Here is a 19,159-nt window from a genome sequence, read left to right on the forward strand (position 1 = left end):
TGGCTTTAGGAAATCATAGCACCAGCCCCCGTGTTTTGGGCTCCTACTCTGTGACAGGTGTTTTATAGGCTTTGCTCTATTTAATCTTTATAGTAGCCCAATAGGACATGTTATTATTGACCCCTCCTTTTCAGACCAGAAAACCAAGGTTCAGAGAAGTTAAATAATTTCACACAGTAGGAGCTGGGATTATGAACTCAGGTCTGTCTGATTTTTAAGGCCTAGACTTTTTCCGTTTTACTATATGCCTGAGAAGTGCCATGTACTGACAACGAGGAATCCTAGACTCTATTTAATTTTTTGTCAATGACTCCTCTGAGTCTCACTTGCCTCACCTGTCAAATGGTGGCACTAGCCTCTCTTCTGTTAAAAGACCAAACAAAGGCAGGGAAGTGCTGTGTCCCTAGCTGCCGTGGTCACTCCCTGCCTACTGGGTCCTTTGACATTGCAGGAGGCCCCAGACACCACCCCCAACTCCTGGCCTCTGCCTGGCCTTCCCCAGCCCTGCCCTTCCCTGGCACAGCCTCTGCCTGGGATGCCCTTAAGTGGCTGTTCCAGGAACTGTTAAGACAATTCCTGAAATCACAGAACTTTTGGATCTGGAAGGATCCTATCTAGAATCTCCTCTTCTGTCTCCACCTCCTTTCTCTATACTCCTTCTTCTCCCGGTTGCATGTAATGTCCGTTTCCCAGTTTTGAGGGATCCTTGGGAACTGGAGAAATCACTACTTGTTGTTCCCCTCAGGGGCTTACACACACATCCCCATCAGGTTTCCATAACTCAAAGGATTCCCAGCTCCTTGCAGAGAACTGAGACGCTCACCATGGGGCTGTCTGTCCTGCAAACATCCTGAGTCTCCTCCTCCCTCCCCTTTCTCAAAGGCCAGCTCTCAGACACATTATACATCGTTTCAAATTTCAGAATCACCCCAACTTGATTTTCAACTAGCACTCCCTAAGGTAATACTACTAACAGGAGCAGTCATAGCTGCCACCATTGGTGATCTGCCCCGGGCTTTTCCTGGCTGCAGCTTTCCCATAGCACTTCTGTGAATGATTTCTGCTGCATGTCAACGATTTCTGCGGCATGTGCATTCAAGCTATACAATTTTTACTATTATACTGTATTGCCCTAGCTTTTAAAAAATTACCTCCTTACTATGTTTACTCAAATGTATTTAAAATGGGAACCATTTTGTGAACACTGACATCAAAATGAATAAATAAATAAATAAAACGGAAACTACTGCATGTAACCACCCCAAATGGAAAACCATAGTCACGTGTCACAATTGGAAATTAACTACAAAACGAAACACCGAACTACAACTTTTTTAAAAAGTTTATCTCTGCGCTACCTACGATGACCTGGCGTACAAAGAGTCACAAGTGCACACACTTGGGGAAACACCGAGCGTGATACTGTGATCTGATGAGAACATCGTAAGAAATACGTTTGTCCACATATTTAGTAACAGAGATAAAGTATTGAGTGCCCACTGCAGCCAACAAATAAGCATAACAAACTCACTGCTTTTCTCTATATTGTCATACAACACTTCTGACACCAAATGTGTGGTTTTCCACACCAAGCAATTCTCTAATTCTCTGTGGATACCCACTGGGTGTCCCACAATTTAATTTGACACTACTCGAGGAGATCCTATGGGTTAGGGGCTCAGTGCCACAAGAATGCCTCCACTTCAGATGCCAATTGCAAGCCCAGGCCTTTCATACTTCTGATGCACCAGCTATAAATCTGGGGTTCCCATGACCCTCTCTTTGCATTCAATAATTTGCTCTAATGGCTTAAAAACTCAGGGAAATGTTTCTTTATATTTATTGGTATAGTATAAAGAATAAAACTCAGGAACAGCCAAATGGAAGAGATACATAAGGCAAAGAATGGGGGGGGGTGAGAGCTGGGGTGGGAGTGGGGACTGTCTATGCCCTCTCCCAGCACCTCAATGTGCTCATCAATACCAAAGCTCTCTGAACCCCTGTTTAGGGTTTTTATGGAGGCCGCATTATATAGGTACAATTGATTAAATCACCGGTCACTGGTGTAACCTGACCTCCAGCCCTTCTCCCCTCTCTGGAGGTCAAGGGCTGGGGCTAAAGCTTCCAACCCTCTGATCACATGGTTGGTTCCTCTGGTGACAGCCTCATCCTCCTGGAGTCCCCTCATTAGTATAAACTCAGGTATGGTTGGTTGAAAGAGGATTGTTATGAATAGCAAAAGATGTTCTTCTACTATCACTCAGGAAATCCAAGGGTTTTAGGAGCTCCTTGCCAGGAATGAGAATGAAGACCAAATGCATATTTCTTATTATATCACAATACCACAACCAGTTGTTTATGAGCAAGACTCTGTGCCAGGTGCTTTGCATTCCTGAGGGATGGCCTCATTGTACTCACTGGGAATTAAAGAAAATACTGATGCCTCACTCCCACTGCCAGGGAGTCTGGGTTATGCTCCTGGCATTGGGACTTTGGAAGGTAATTCTAATGTGCGGTGAAGCCTGAGGACCACTGATGCAGTGGGCTTTTGTCACATATTGCGTTTAACAAAGATGGCCACAGTGAGAGCTCCCATCCCATACACTCTTCTTTCTCATGGTGTGACCTTGACACCTTCCCATCCAATGTGGGGACAGGACTGTGTCCTTTGCTTTTGAACATGGGAGGACCTTTATGACTGCCTTGACTGATGGAAGTAGTGTTATCATAAAATGCCATATGAGCCACCTTGCACCAGGGGGTTCCTGGAACCCAGCTGCCATGCTGTCAGGAAGTCCAGAATGGTCCCCTGGAGAGACAGGACAGAAAGGCCACGCGCTGTTAGTGTTCTGGCCTTCAGCCCAGCCGAAGTCCCAGCTGAAAGCCATCATTTGCCAACACTCGGGTGACTGCAGGGAGCCTGCGAGTTATTCCAGCCCCAGCTGCCAAGTCAGCCCCAGCAACTGGATCTTCCCGGATGAGGCCAAGGCAGTGGGGGCCAGAGACAAACTGTCTGCAGTTTGTGACCCAAGGAATCCGTGAGTGTGATAAAATGGTTGTTTTCTACCACCGCATTTTGGGATGGTTTGTTACACAGAAGTAGGAACTGAGGCAGCTTTAGAGCTCCCCAGAGTGCCCAGATCCTGTCTGTAAACCTGACGGTATGGCCTGGCACAAGTTATTATTTACCCTGCATCTAAATCGCCTCATCTGTAAACAGGAGATGAAGATAACATCCACCTCCCAGAATGGTTTTGAGAACTGAAGGAAACTGTTTTTAAATACTTAGTGGGGTACCTAATGAGAACTTAAAGAGGCAGCAGAGTCATAGCTAACAGCTTGGGCACTAGACCCAGGATACATGAGTTCAAATCCTAGCTTGCTCTAACTTATTATCTGTGTGACCTTGGACCAGTAATCTGACCTCTCTATGCCTCGGTTTTCTAACGCGTAAAATGGAATGCCAATAACATTTAGCATGGGCTGTTGCCATGAGTAAGGGAGTCAATATTCTAAAATGCATAGTAAGCACCACACAATCCATGATTAAAACAATGATATATGAACACAGCTTAGGTGTGCAAGCCATCTGACTCTGTCTATTGTTTAAATTTCTATTTCCTTTTCTCCTTCAACCAGGTAGCAGGTGTTTGATGGGGGTCAGTTTAAGGTTTTTCTTGTCCCTTTGCCCAGGATTGCTCAGGAGTGGATTTGGGAAAGGATATGGAGTCATCTGGGCCTAAACATCACCTCGGCACACTGGCATTTGCCAAGGTGGTCCCTTCCTCCTGTCCTTTCTGTCTGCTCTTTACTCTCAACACACCACCCCTGCCTCACTCTGTGTCCTCTGGGCCACTTCTTACAGCCCTTGTGTCAGTCACACTGGAGTTCATGGGCACCGCTGGGGTCTGTCTGCTGGTCCTCAGATGTCTCCAAACTACTCAGAAAGAGCAGAGCACGGAAGCCCTTTCTCAGGGACATGCTAGTTCTAAGTTCTCTTTGTTTCCTCTTCAGATTGCCTCTTTCCTTGCCTTGGGGAAATAGTTTAAAGTCTGCTCCCTATCACCACACCTTAACCCCATCCACCTTGCTCTGACAATTCTCTATGCTTTGAGTCCCCTAAGGCCATGGGACTAAAAATGAAACTGCAATGACAGCCTTGCACCCTAGCAATAAAAGCCACTCAGCCCTCACTGGGTAAAGGGGGATGCGCTGAAGATTGTTAAAAATGATGGGAGGCGGCTGGGCGACGTGGCTCACGCCTGTAGCACTCTGGGAGGCCGAGGCGGGAGGATCGCTCAAGGTCAGGAGTTCGAGACCAGCCCGAGCAAGAGCGAGACCCCCATCTCTACTAAAAATAGAAACAAATGATCTGGACAACTAAAAATATATATAGAAAAAAAAAATTAGCCGGGCATGGTGGCACACGCCTGTCGTCCCAGCTACGTGGGAGGCTGAGGCAGGAGGATTGCTTGAGCCTAGGAGTTTGAGGGTGCTGTGAGCTATGATAACACCACTGCACTCTAGCCAAGGCAACAGAGTGAGACTCTGTTGAAAGAAAGAAAAGAAAAGAAAGAAAGAAAGAAAGAAAGAAAAAAAGAAAGAAAGAAAGAAAGAAAATAAGCAGAATGATTTGATTGAGAGTAACTGATGGGTGAGGGGAGAGGTCAGTAAATACTTCATATACATATGTATGTGTATATATATATATATATATATATATACTTCACATATATATATATATATATATATATATATATGTATATAGTAGACTATATTGCCCAGGCTCGTCTTGAACTCCTGGCCTCAAAGTGATCCTTCTGCCTCAGCCTCCTAAAATGCTGGAATTACAGGCATGAGCCACTGTTCCCAGCCAGTTAATGCTTCTTTGAAGAGTTAACTTTGGAGCTGAAACCCAAATAATTATAACAAGGAATAAAGTGTATGAAAATAGGAGTATTAGTTACCTATTACTATGTAACAAGTGACCCCAAAATGTAGAGGCTTAAAAAAACACACATTTATTATCTCACAGTTCCTACGGGACAGGGATCTGGGTGTGGCTCAGCTGGGTGGTTCTGGCTCCCGGCCTCACAAGACTGCAGTAAAGGTGGTGGCCAGAACTGCAGTTATCTTAAGGCCAGACAATGGGGAGGGGCGGGGAGCAGGATCTGCTTCCAAGCTCACTCAGTGCTGGCAAAGGCCCCAAGTGCTTGCTGGCTGCTAGTCAGAGACCAGCTCCAAAGGGCAGCTCATGATGTGGCAGCTGGCTTACCCCAGAAAAAGAATTCTCAAAGAGAGAGAGCATGCGATGGCACACAGGACAGAAGCCACGGTCTTTTTTTGTTTTTTAGAGATAGAGTCTTGCTCTGTTACCCAGGCTGGAGTGCAGTGGCCTAACGACAGCTCACTCAAACTTTCAACTCCTGGGCTCAAGCAATCCTCCTGACTCAGCCTCCCAAAGTGCTGGTATTACGGGCACATACTACCATACCTGGCTAATTTTTCTATTTTTGTAAAGATGGGGTCTCACTAAGTTGCTCAGGCTGGCCTTGAACTCCTGTCCTCAAATGATCCTCCTGCCTCAGCCTCCCAAAGTGCTGGGATTACAGGCGTGAGCCATTGAGTCTGGCTGCCACAGTCTTTTTGTAACCTAAGCTCAGAAGTGACATCCCATGACTTTTGCCATATTCTGTTTCTTGGAAGTGAATCACTAGTCCAGTCCACACTATCACTATCACAATAGCAGGGCAGGCCGGGCAGGGTGGCTCACGCCTGTAATCCTAGCACTCTGGGAGGCCGAGGCGGGTGGATCGCTCGAGGTCAGGAGTTCAAGACCAGCCTGAGCAAGATTGAGACCCCGTCTCTCTAAAAATAGAAAGAAATTATCTGGCCAACTAAAATATATATAGAAAAAATTAGCCGGGCATGGTGGTGCATGCCTGTAGTCCCAGCTACTGGGGAGGCTGAGGCAGGAGGATCGCTTAAGCCCAGGAGTTTGAGGTTGCTGTGAGCTAGGCTGACGCCACGGCACTCACTCTAGCCTGGGCAACAAAGCGAGACTCTGTCTCAAAAAAAAAAAAAAAAAAAAAAAAATAGCAGGGCAACATTAGGGTGTTGGGGGCAGAGAAGATTATAGCTTAGCTGTGGGGCCCTTATCCTACTCACAAGACCTCAGTCAAGGAATGACTGTGGAGAGTGAGGTCAGGGAAGATGGGCGCACAGACAACCTGTGAAGCTTCCTGATTTCTGGGGTGGCACTGATTCATGCCCAAAGGGAGCAGAAAAGAAGCAGACTTCAAGGGGCTATGTGGCGACCTGTGGCATTGAGAGCTGCGGCCTAACAGCACAATGGGTTTTGAGAGAATACCTGAGTGGTGCAGGGCTCAAGAACCCCACAGGCCCCTCTCCCAGCCTCTGGCCACTTTGTAAATTTGTAGACTGAGATTCACACACTTTTGGCTGGTAAACAGATAATTAGAAATATATGCCGGATGAGGTCGCTCCTACCTGTAGTCCCAGTGACTGGGGAGGCCAAGGCGGAAGGATGGCTTGCGGTTGGCAGCTCAGGCAACACAGGGAGACCCCGTCTCTACGAAGAATAAACGACAGAATCGTTGTCAAGTGGTCAGAAAAAGCCTCCTGAAGGGTGATGAGGCGCTGGTGAGGCCAGAAAGTCAGACACCAACGTGATCTTACAGATCTAAGAAACAAGGAAAAGTTAAGCTGGTGGTTCCTAGCGCCTGATGGCGAACCAGGTTATAACGCTGCTCTGAACAACAGATTCAGGCGCCACAATGGCCTTTCCCTTCCAATAGGTCTCCACCCACGGGGACCCTGAAAGATGGGAGCTTAGTTTATTCCCCTTTGTGTTACGGTTATCTACTGGCCCAGACGGGAGAGGGGCCTTTGCAACGTACCGAGTTAAATACAATTTCCCAAATGCAAACTGCGCATTCTGGAGCCTTGGGATTGGAATTCCTGCGTTAGGCCAGCCTGGCCTCTCTACTCCATGTCAGGCCAAGCGCTCCAACTGGGAACGCTAACGCACAAGTCAGTCCCCGAGAACTACAACTCCCAGCATGCCCGCGGGGATTTTTGCGCGAGACTTGCTGTAGCCGTGGTGGTTTAGGCTTAGGCTCTGAGCGCCCCGACCCGGCCCGACAGCCTTCGCGCGTTCCTGGGTGACGTCATATCACCATGCTGAAGCCACTGCCCGGTGGTGGGCGGAAGCGTTTGGGAACCTAGCAGGAGAGTTGGGGGAGGGCAATAGAGTTAGGGGAGGCGACCCATTGCCCTGAAAAACCCGAGCCAACAAGCGGGAGACTATGGGGGCGGCGGGAGGAGCTGGAGGCCGAGGGACCAACGGCGGGAGTGCAAGGATTGAGGGTAGGCCGTCGGGGGGCAGGCAGGGAGGTCTGAAGTGTCCCCTGTTCTGCTTAGCTCTCCCTCCCCTCCAGTCAGGTGCGGCCGCCCTGCTCCTTGGTAGAGGTGTGCCACTCCCCCAGGGGTCTCCTGCAGTTGTCCTGTTAGTGGGCCTCTCTGTCACCATTCTTCCTAACATGGCTCCCTGTTGCTCATTTGACAGAGTCCATTCTCGGGTGTGGCCTTCCAGGGCCTCAACCACCTGCACTTCATCTAAGTTCCTTGGGTTTCTCTGGTCTGGGGTTGGTGCCTGGCAGTGAGTGGTGTGCAATGAATGTTCGTGAATGGATGTATAAGAAATAGCCTGGCTTCACACCATCCCTTTTGTTGGGGGCATTTCTCCTATCTGCCTATCAGAATTCTACTTGTTCTCAGTCGTAACCCTTGTCCATTGACCGTGTAGTAAAGCTATCTTTCCATTTTACAGTTTCTCCTATTCAGTCATCCAACAGATGTGACCCTCCCAGTAACCCTGTTAGGCAAATATAGTCATCCTCCTCATTTTACAGATATAGAAACCCAGGCTCAAAGTGAAAATGAGCTGTGCAGCTGTCTTGAGGCAAAGCTGAAGCTGGAACCACTAGGCTAGGGCCAGGCCAGAGACTCTCTCTCTTGCAGGAAGCCCACTCAAAGTGTCCTCACAGGAACGGCCCTCTCCTCACACACAGCCCCGTGCCCTTTGCTCCTCCTGCTGCAGTTCAGCCTCTTTTAGGGCACTTTGTATCTGCATCTGCTTCCCCTTTGAATGAGAACAAAGTGAGGGGGTGGTCAGTGTAAGGCTGGTGGTGGGCACGCCTCCCCTCCCTAATGGAAAAAGAGGAAGCCCCTCCTATTCCTCCATACCTGCCCTGAAGCTGAAACAAAGAAATTCCTCCAGAGAAACTCCCATCCCCCAGCCCTAAAAAGGTATATAAGCCCACCCAGACTTCTGGGCGGCGCACCTTCTCTGGTTCCACTCGTGGGACCATGAGGCGCGCCCGGGCCCCTCTCTTGGGGCTCGTTACCCCCACCCGGGAGCACCCCAATAAAGCCTCTTTACTTATCCCTTTTAACTCTGCTTGTCTTTCTTTCTCTGGCGCCGCCCACTCTGTTCTTAAAACCTTACAGTCAGCATAACTTTGCTGCCTCTATTTGAGTTGGCCAGGCCTGCTTTGCCTGCCTCCCCAAGTACCAAGTGGGACAGTTGTCTTCTGTGACTCAGACCAGCAAGGATGGTGGTGAAGACATTGAAGTCCTGACCAACCATTTCTGCATGGCGGGGTGAGTGTGGGGTGGGGGTTCCTGGTAAGCAGGAATGGTTTACCTTCAAGATCTATTACCTGCAGAAGTGGGTGTGAGCCAGGATGGAGGTCAAGGATTTGCTTAGGGGGAGCTTGATGTGGCTGTGACCTCTGACATCAACCTAAGCTCTCTGACAGCTAATTTCCTGCTTTCATCCACTTCTTTGCTCCTAAGGATTTTCTGGTATTTACTGAGAAAGCTTGGAATGCACCTGGACAGGTGAGCAGTACCAGAATTTGAGGGAATGGCTGTGAGATTTCCAGTGGGAGAATGTGTGAAGTCCCAGGGGGCTGGGAGACTTCCTGGGTTCCATACTTTGCTTTGGCCTCTTGTTGCCTCTGTTCCTTGCATGCCTTTTTTTTTTTTTTTGAGACAATGTCTTGGTCTGTTGCCTGGGCTAGAGTGCAGTGATGTCATAATAGCTCACTGCAACCTTGAACTCCCGGGCTCAAGCCATCCTCCTGCCTCAGCCTCCTGCATAGCCAGGACTACAAGTACATACCACCACAGCCGGCTAATTTTTTATAGAGATTGGGGGTCTCCCTCTGTTTCTCAGGCTGGTCTCAAATGATCCTTCTGCCTTGGCCCCCCAAAGTGCTGGGATTAAAGGTGTGAGCCACCGAGCCCAGCCCCTTGCATGCCTTTTACTTCTGCTGCGCAGAGGGTCATCGCAGCAAGACCCTCTGTGTAGGGAACACGGACAGCCCAGCTGTTGGGCCGTGGGGTGGGAGGCAGGGCGAGTAGGGCTCGTCACACTCTCAGAATGAATGTGAGAAGGATCATCTCTTTATCAAGACTGAAACCTGGCATCATTTAGATATGGGGACTTAGGGCTGGGCCTCTTGCCATCCTTCACCCCTGAGCTTGATTTTTGTTTTCTGGCCCCTATTTGTTCTTATGTTCATTCATTACAAGCAGTGTGCGCTAGTGGTTAAGGGTATGGACTCTTGAGCCACACTATTTTGGTTCAAATTTCAGTTCTGCCACTGTTGTTTAACCTCAGTTTCCTCATCTGTAAAATGGATTGTTTGGTGATGACAGTAGTTCTCCCTTAACCACAGGGAATGTGTTCCAAGACCTCCAGTGGATGCCTGAAACGACAGATAGTACTGAACCCCATATACTATGTTTTTTCCCATCCATATATACTTGTGATAAAATTTAATTTATAAATTAGTCACAGTAAGAGATTAACAATAACTAATAAAATCAAACAATTATTGATATAACAATATACTATAATAAAAGTTATGTGAATGTAGTCTCTCTCAAAATATCTAATTGTACTGTACACATCATTTTTTTTTCCTCTAGGGACAGAGTCTCGCTCTGTTACCCATGCTGGAGTGCAGTGGCATGATCATAACTCACTTCAGCCTCTAACTACTGGACTCAGGCAATCCTCCCATCTCAGCCTCCCAAGTAGCTGGGACTAGAGGTGTGTGCCACCATGCCCAGCTAATTTTTAAATTTTTTGTAGAGACGGAGTCTTGCTATGTTGCCTAGGCTGGTCTCATACTCCTAGGCTTAAGCAATCCTTCTGCCTCAGCCTCCCAAAGTGCTGGAATTACAGGCATGAGCCACTGCACTCCGCCTGCTCACCTATTTTTGGACCACAGTTGACCACGAGTAACTGAAACTGCAGAAAGCAAAACCACAGATATGAGGGGACTACTCTATATGAGTTTATGCATGTAAAGCTATTAGAACAGTGCCTGGCATATAGAGCAGGCTCAGTAAATGCTAGCTGCTATGCCAGGCAGTATGGTATAGTAGTTTAAAAAGCCCAACTACCTTGAGTTCAAATTTGAGAGCTGCCACTTATTAGCTCTGTGACCTTGGGCAGGTCACTTAACCTCTCTGGACCTCAGTTTTCTCTTCTGTATAAAATGAACATGAATAATAGTACCTACGTGATAGGATTATTGTGAGGATTAAATGAGCCAATGGTTGAAAAGTGCCTAGCACATGTAACCATTTAGTTACATTTTAATTATAATTTTATTTCATTCAATACAAACTCCATAAAAGTAGAGCTTCCTATTTGCTTTGCTCACTGCTGTATCTCTGACGCTTGGAACGATGACTGGAACACTGAGTTGGTGCTCGGTAAATACTGACTGAGTTACTCTGTTTTCAGACTTTTCCGTCTGAAATGCTCTCTCTGCTGGCTTTTGACACAGTGCTCTTTCTCCTATATGATACTCTTTGACTTCATCATGATTATCTAGCCTGTGATTTTTATTTATTTATTTATTTATATTTTTTTATTTTGTTCTTATTGCAGCATATTGTGGGGGTACAAAAGTTTAGGTTACGTATATTGCGCTTGCCTCCCCACTCCCCCGAGTCAGAGCTTCACACGTGTCCATCCCTTAGACAGTTCGCATCGCACTCGTTATGTATGTATGCACCGATCCCCTCCCCCACCCACATCTGCCCGACACCGATCAATGTTGTTCCTAAATGTGCTCTTAGGTAATGATCAGTGAAACCAATTTGATGGTGAGTCCATGTGATTTTTGAAGCTGGAAAATTTATTTAGAAGGATGGATCAAAATGGGAGAGGGAACAGGTACTACAAGCCGCAGAAACAGCTCACACTAACGTAAGCAAAAAAGAAGATTGGCTCATACAGCTGAATATTTCAAAAGTAATTGCTTCACACCACATGGACTCACCATCAAATTGGTTTTAACTGATCAACACCTAAGTGCACATACAGTGATAACATTCATCGGGTGTCGGGCAGATGGGAGGGCGAGGAGGGGATGGATATATACATACCTAACAAGTGCGATGCGCACCGTCTGGGGGATGGACACACTTGAAGCTCTGGCTTGGGGGGAGGGGGACAAGGGCAATATATGCAACCTAAACTTTTGTACCCCCATAATGTGCTGAAATTAAAAAAAAAGTAATTGCTTCAAGAATGGGTGGATCTAGGAGCTCAAAATAAATAATAATCAAGATTCTTGTGTCTTCTCCAGCTCTTAGCTCTACTCTCCCATGCGTTGGCTCCAGACAGAGGGAGGGTCTTCCCTTGTAGCAGCCCTCAACAGATTCAAGTTCACACCCTATCAGTTTAGTGATCCCTGCAGAGAGAGAGAGAGAGAGAGAGCTCGCGTGTGCCAGCCTCTTCCTTATAGCAAATCCAGGGGCCAACTCTCAGTGTGCCCTATGCCCGTCCCTGAACTGTTCACCGTAGTGAGGGGCATGGAGCACCCTTACTGGCTGGTCCTGGGTCTTGTGCCTGCTATGTGGGAGTGGCAGCCTTTGACAAACAGGAGATGATTCCCCGAAGGAAAATTCAGTGCTTTTCTTTTTTAAAACTTAAAAAGGAGGAGGAGGGCATGGCATTGTGCACTTGTAGTCCCAGTGACTTGGGAGGCTGAAGCAGGAGGATGGCTTGAGCCCAGGAGTTCCAGACTGCGGTGAGCTATGATCATGCCACTGCACCCCAGCCTAGGTGACAGAGCTAGATACCATCTCTAAAATAATTACAAAATAAAAGGGAGGAATGGGTGGGCAGGTGGAAATGACAAATGTCAACTATATCCCAAACAATGCTCTTCTCTCCTCACCCTCCCACCCATGGCCAGTTGACAATCTTTGCTTTATGCCTTCTCAATACTAAGAGCATGTTCCAGTTTCCAGGGCACCAGAGCACACGGTGCTCCTGCACTCTCTGTGAAGAAGGTGTTGCTGTGCCCGTTCTCCAGGTGAAGAAACAAAGACCAGAAAGTGGCTTGCCAGGCTCTCCCAACATGTTACAGACTCTGCCCTGCTTTGTCTTGTTCCCTCTGGTTTCATGTGTACGTCCAGTATTCTCAGCTAGGTGTGGCCGCCCCTGTGGGCAGGGACCATGGTCCCCACACCTCAGTATCCAGTCCCTAATTCTCTCTCTCCCTCTCCTACCTGGTGCACCACCTCAATGCAGAAAAACAGAAGGAAGTAGAAGCTGTTTATAGCAACATTGTCAACAGGCCCTAGATGTCTGATAAGATGGGTGGGGCTTGAGGTCTGGACAAGACTCCAGGGATTTGAGAAGGGCCCAGAATGTGTAGAAAAATTGAGAGGCTAAGGGACTATTGTCTGGATCTTAGGGTTGTGCACAGGATGGGACAGTGCTCCGAGCCATAGGGGCAGAAGGCAGTTATGAATAGGTGAGATGCGAGCGGGGAGAAAGGAGCTGGTTATGTGAAGAGCCAAGGGAAAGGTGTCCTGGCAGAGAGGACAGCAGGCACAGAGGCCCGAGGTAGGAGTATACCTGGTATGTGGGCAGGGCAGCCAGGAGGCCGGGGAGAGAGTAAAAGGTGAGAGAAGTGATGGCAAGGATCATGAGGACATTATAGTCCTTCACGAGGGTTTTGTTTTTACTCAGAGGGAAATGGGGAGCCACGGGAATTGGAGAACCCATCATGTCCTGCTGGGACCCAGGATCAGAACTAAGGTAGGAGGAGGTGAAGTGGGTGGGCAGGAACGTATGTTGTACATATTCTTTTGTACAGATCAGCTAGTGCATGAAAATACTAGCAGTGCGTGGCGTGTGTTGCTGGGCATGTCTCTTCCTGGGGAGTAAACCGTCTTCTCACCTGGGTGTTCTGCATGCAGTGGGCAGGACAAGCAAGGGACATGGTGGTCAGGGGTGGCTGAGGGCCCTGGGATGGGCACGGGGCCCAGTGTCAGCCTGGGAGTTCAGGGCCGCTGGAGGACCTGGTGTGCATGCCTGGGGCCTGCCTCCCCATCTCAGACACCTGACACGGCTATCCTGGGATTCAGCCCAAGGTCTGTCTCCATTCTGTGTCCTCTTCTTGGGGATGTTGATGATGAGCCTGCCAGGGGGCTGCTGCAGTGCAGGGCGAGGCCTTCTGGACTCCAGGGATACCTGGGTGGAGCCCGCCTCACCCATCCACCCAGTGGGCATCAGACCTAAGGCTGTGCACCCAGGGGCCAACTGGCTGGCTCCCTGAGATTTCTGCTTCTGGCCTGGACTCTGTTCTAACGTATGTCTCGGTGTCACCAGTCCCCTTCTGCCTGTGGCTGTTCCTCCCCAACCTGCACCACCCACCACCCCCTCCACTTCCTAAGCTCTAACTGCAGCCTCTTCTCTTTTCACCTGCTGCCCTCCTCTTCCAAGTCTGCTTCAGCCCTTTGCCTGTGGATAACAACCATCCTCTGCATTTATTAATGACAACTAACATTTCTTGAGAATTTCCTGTGGGTCAGGCCTTGTACTACTACTAACAGCTCAAACCCACCCTGTTCTAAGCACTACACATATCTCATTGAATCCTGGGCACGGTGCTCACACCTATGATCCCAACACTTGGGGAGGGTGGGGCAGGAGGATCGCCTGAGCCCAGGAGTTTGAGACCAGCCTGGGCAACATACTGAGACCCAGTCTCTACAAAAAATAGAAAAATTAGCTGGGTCCAGTGGCACCGGTAGTCCCAGCTACTCAGGAGGCTGAGGCAGGAGGATCACTTGAGCCTGGGAGTTGGAGGTTGCAGTGAGCTATGATGATGCCACTGCACTCCAGCCTGGGCAACAGAGTGAGACCCTGTCTTTATAAAAACAACAACAAAAAAAGTCCAGTCTTATGAATCTGTGTTATTTTCCTCACATTATAGATGAAACTGAGGCACAGAGAGGATAAGTCACTTGCCTAAGATCACTGTACCATTTCATATACATAATTGTCACAGCAGTTCTACCCAGTTGGTACTTGGTAGATGAGCCCAACACGGGGAGGTTACATGTCTTGACCCAAGGTCACACTCTGGGAAGTGCGGGGGCTCTGAAAGGAGGAGTGTGGGGCGGTCTGACTCCCTGAGCCAGCCAGGGCCCTGACCCATGACCCCTCCCAAGCTCATCTTCACATCCAGGCTGAGAGGTGGGCAGGGCTGGGAGCGTGGGCCTCATTTTACAGAGGGGGAAACTGAAGCTCAGAAGGTTTGGCCGTCTTGCCCAAGAGGGCACAAAGAGGAAAGGGCACAGCAGAGCTGGGACTCAAACTGGGACTTTTTGTCCCCAGGCTGGTGTTTTTCCTCTGCAGTCCCTGCTTCCTGGGCTTGAACTCTTCCTTCCCAGCACTCACCAGACCTGGCCTCCCACCTTCCCCTCACCCCTGCATAGCTCAGTCTTCCCAGGCCTGATTCATGTCATCTATATCCCTGAGAAGAGCACCCCTCACCCACTTCCTCTCAGCCCTCCTCGGGTGCCTGCCAGGGCTGTGAGAGCGGCAGGCAGGGTACACAGTGCCCCCTAAGCTTACAGGGAGAAAAGTAAGGTGGGACAGAGGGAGAGAAGCCCTTTTCCCCTGGCCAGACTCTCCCTCCCGGGGCCATTGGTCCCACGACAGATGCCACATTTAGGGTCAGCCCCCAAGGTGGGCAGGAGAGGGCTAGACACCCAAGCCCCCTGCTGCTGCCACAAGTGCACACTGCAGAATACATGCTGGTGGGGTCCCAGCCAGGCATGGGGTGAGCTGCATGTGCACGAAGGGAGGCGGGCCCAGTAGTCAGCGATGGCACTGTGGACCTCAGCTCGCCCTCTCCTGGCCCAGCCTCAGGGTCACACCGCCTGTGCTGGGGAGGCTCTGAGGTGAGGCCTCGGCCCACCCTCTCCTGGTCCCGCATTCCCTGCCCCCAGCCTTCCTGCTTTCACCGCACACCATATTGGTTTCACCCAGAGGTTAGTTCCAAGCCTCGGAGCTGACATCACAGAGAGCAGGGATTCCCCTCCTTAGCCCGAGCTGGAAACAGGGGACTCAAGGTCCGGTCTTCATTCTGTCACTGATCTGCTGTGTGACCTTGAACAAGACTTTCCTTCTCTGATTCCATCCTGATGTCACATCTGAAGCATCTAACTTCTGCCCCTGGGCTCAGGACTCCCATGCAAGCCCATGGAGTGCCCCACGGCAGCGGTCCCCAGCCTTTTAGGCACCAGGGACCGGTTTTATGGAAGACAATTTTTCCACCGACTGGGGGCAGGAGGATGGTTTCAGGATGATTGGAGCCCATTGCATTTATCACGCACTTTTATTTCTATTATCATTACATTGTAACATATAATGAAATAATTATACAAGTCACCATAGGTTGGGAACCTCTGCCCCACAGGGTCAGAGCTGTAACAGGGCTTGGAAAATAACCAGAAAATTGGTGGATGCTTCTTTTTTCCTTTTTTCTTTTTTTCTTTTTCTTTCTTTTGTTATTTATTTATTTATTTTTTGGTCCAGCTTTTAATTTCTCTACATAATAGTATGGCAGCATTTGAAAATTGCTATCACTTTTCATTGAGGAGACTGAGGTCCAGAGCAGGCCAGTGACTTACCTGAGGTCACCAGAAGTGTTTGCTAAACACTGGAGTCTACAACCCAGGCTTCCTGGTTTCCTTTCTCCCCATTCTCCCCTTCACCACATCCCTTCTGCTTCCTGCTGGCACCAACACAAGCCTCAGCCCATTAACCAAGACCCACCTATGGAAACTGAGGTCCAGGTAGCCAGAGACTGGCCCAGACCCTTCTTCGTCCAAGAATGTGGACAGATTCTGGCACTGTCCTCATTGGCCCTCTGGGTTCTTGCCAAGGATCTGCTGGATCCCAGGGCCATGTCTGGCAGCCTAGGTGCCCCCTTGCCATCCCTGCAGCATGGGGCTGGAGACTGGGCTGAGTGCAAGGCTGGCAGTGAGACCCCAGGGCTCAGGCTAGTCCCAGACCTGTTCCATCCAGGCAACTTACATGTCACCAGCATGACCAGAACCTGGATCAAGCACTTGTGGCAGAAAATGGATTTGTTCAACAATGATTTTTTTTTTTTTTTTTTTGAGACAGGGTGTCCCTCTTGCTTGGGCTAGAGTGCAGTGGTGTCATCATAGCTCACTGCAACCTCAAACTCAGACTCCTGGGCTCAAGTGATCTTCCTGCCTCAGCCTCCCAAGTAGCTGGAACTACAGGCAGACACCACCACACTCTGCTAATTTTTCTATTTTTAGTGGAGACAGGGTCTTGCTCTTGCTCAGGCTGGTCTCAAACTCCTGGGCTCAAGCGATCCTCCCACCTTGGCCTGCCAGAGTGCTAGGATTACAAGGCATGAGCCACTGTGCCCATCCAACAATGATTTATTAAGAGCCTCCTATTGTTAACTTCTGGGAACACAGCAGTGCACAAAACAGGCAAAAATTCCCACCCTTGTGGAACCCAAACTCTAATGCATGAAGACAGACAAAAGAAATAAATGGGCAAATGTTAGATATCTAAAATATATAAATGCCAGGTAGAAAAATAATGCAGGGAAGGGATAGAAAGTGCCAGGGACAGGGATTTAGTAGGAAGGTGACATTTGAGCATTTTCTTTTTTTAAAGAGCCTTACTATGTTGCCCAGGCTGGAGTGCTGTGGCTATTCACAGCTGCAGTCATAGCTCATTGCAGTTTCAAACTCCTGGGCTCAAGTGATCCTCCTGCCTCAGCCTCCGAAGTAGCTGGGACTACAGGCGTGTGCCACCATGCCCAACTTGAGCAGACTCTTAAGGAGAGAGTGAGCTTTGGAGATATCTGGAAGAAGAGTGCTCCAGGCAGAAGGAACAGCAAGTGCAAAGGCCCTGAGGTAGGAGTGTGCCTGTCATATTTATGGCTGGAGTGGTATGAGTGAGGCTAGAGTGAACAAGATTTTTAAAAGTATGATATGTCCATTTGAGACAAGATTTATGGCAGGAGAGAATGAGCCATTCATGGGTAACCCAGCAACAGTGGGTATGGGTGCAGGGAAGGCTGGGGAGGGGGAACTCCAGAGAAGGCAGGATGGCATTCCAGGCAGAGAACGGCTTGTGCATAGGCAAGGAAGTACAAGGTGGCTCATCGAGTTGACACATGAGTGGAAAGTTGCTGGAGTTGGAAGAGGGTGAGGGTGAGCCTGGAGGAATGCACGGCAGCTGGGTTGAGAAGGGCAGAGGAGCAGCATGGGACAGGGTCTCAGGGAGCCCTGAGAGGGCACTGGAGGGCTGGGAGGCTGTGGTCAGAGAGTGGGAGATGGGTTCAAGATTTGAAAGGTATAGCAGTTCTGGGTGCTGACAGAGGGTGGGAGGGGCTGTGGAGAGTGGAGGGAGGACCGGTGTGCTTGAGGGGCTGAGTGGGTAGCATGCCTCCAGGATGACAGCAGGACTTGGGGATGTGCAGAAGACAAGCCAGGCCGCTGTCCTCACAGTCAGTCTCCGGACGTGCTGGACCCCAGCCCCAGTGGGAAGCCCAAGCTGCAGATGTGGGAGAGTGAGCTGCCCCCACTGGGGGCACTGTGGGGATCCCTGTGTGGGTTCCGGAGGCTCCAGCCCTGCGTCCCTGTCCTTCTCCAGCTGCCCTGGGGCTGCTCCCAGGACAGATGCTGGTACTTCCCTGGCACTGGGTCCTAGCAGCCCTGGCAACCTGGCGAGCAGTGCCTACGGGGGCTGAGGAGGCAGGGAACAGGCAGGGGAAGCCCCCTTGGTTTCTGTCTCACAGCAGGGACCCAGCAGGGAAACCCCACAGGTCCCAAAAGGAAAGTGGCAGCAGTGGGCCTCGGGGAAGACCAAGAAACCCCATCCTCTCCCTGAAGATGGGAAATCCAGGGCGGGGCCGAAGGCAGGGCCGTGCCGGAAGGGAGCTCTGTGGCTGCTGCCACCCACCCTGACGGTGGTCTCCACAGAGCAGAAACTCCGAGTTTACTCTGAGTCCTGGGTGAGCCCTGGTCCTGACCTCACACAAGCCCAGTCTGACTCCAGGACGAGCCCTGATCCTGGTCATCGACTCTTATCCTGGCCCAAGCCTGCACCCTCACCCGAGTGGCAGCAGCCTCATTCAGAACCTTGGCCACAGATCGAGCACTGTCCCGGATCTGAACTGAGTTCTGGGCCCAACCCTGACAGGCCACAAGAAGAGCCCCAGGTCACTGATAACTCTGACCCCAAACACAGAGCCAGGACATTGGCCCCAGAGTAGGCTCTGAGTCCAGCCCTAAAACAAGTCCTGGCCCTGGTTATAGCCTGAGCTCTAATCCTGTATCTGACTCTGGCCAAAGACTGAGCCTTTGGCCCTGGATGGAGGCCTGACCCTGGTACCAGACATGGCCTTGGACCTGCTCTTATCCTGCCCTGACCACAGTTACAGACTGAGCTCCAATCCCAGCCCAGGCACCATCAGACTGAGCCTCTGCCTGCTCCGTACAAAAACCCGTCCCAGCAACCCATTGAGCTCTGACTTCCCTCACGCCCCTCCCTCGGCTATCTGGTAAACCAGAAGAGAGTAAGGATGACTCAAAACCCCAAGTCCCCTCTGGTGGGCAATCCCCTTACCTGGCCATCCATCTTTTGAAGCACAGTGGGCTGGTAATGGCCCTAGGATCATGATGGCAGAGCAGAGACGTGGGAGGGGGTTTGAGTCTCTGGGACCTCCCAGGCAAAGCGCCCGTGGCTCACCCA

At 49.9% G+C, this 19,159-nt stretch overlaps 1 protein-coding gene across 4 annotated transcripts in view; it reads right to left on the minus strand.

The window, feature by feature from the left end:
* Nucleotides 1-19,159, minus strand: part of SGF29 (SAGA complex associated factor 29) — a 60,448-nt gene extending 41,289 nt beyond the window's left edge. For 3 of the 4 annotated variants that reach the window (XM_045543449.1, XM_045543447.1, XM_045543448.1), the window contains exons 1-2: nucleotides 6,921-7,059; nucleotides 6,511-6,592 (exon numbers count right to left, since the gene is read on the minus strand). The gene's annotated coding sequence lies outside the window, so the exon portion shown is untranslated. Of the gene's footprint in view, nucleotides 1-6,510; nucleotides 6,593-6,920; nucleotides 7,060-19,033 lie in introns of those variants that run through there. The other variant, XM_045543450.1, reaches the window with a different exon arrangement.

This window comes from Lemur catta, chromosome 2 (genome assembly GCF_020740605.2).
Source record: "Lemur catta isolate mLemCat1 chromosome 2, mLemCat1.pri, whole genome shotgun sequence".
NCBI classification, from domain to species: domain Eukaryota; kingdom Metazoa; phylum Chordata; class Mammalia; order Primates; family Lemuridae; genus Lemur; species Lemur catta.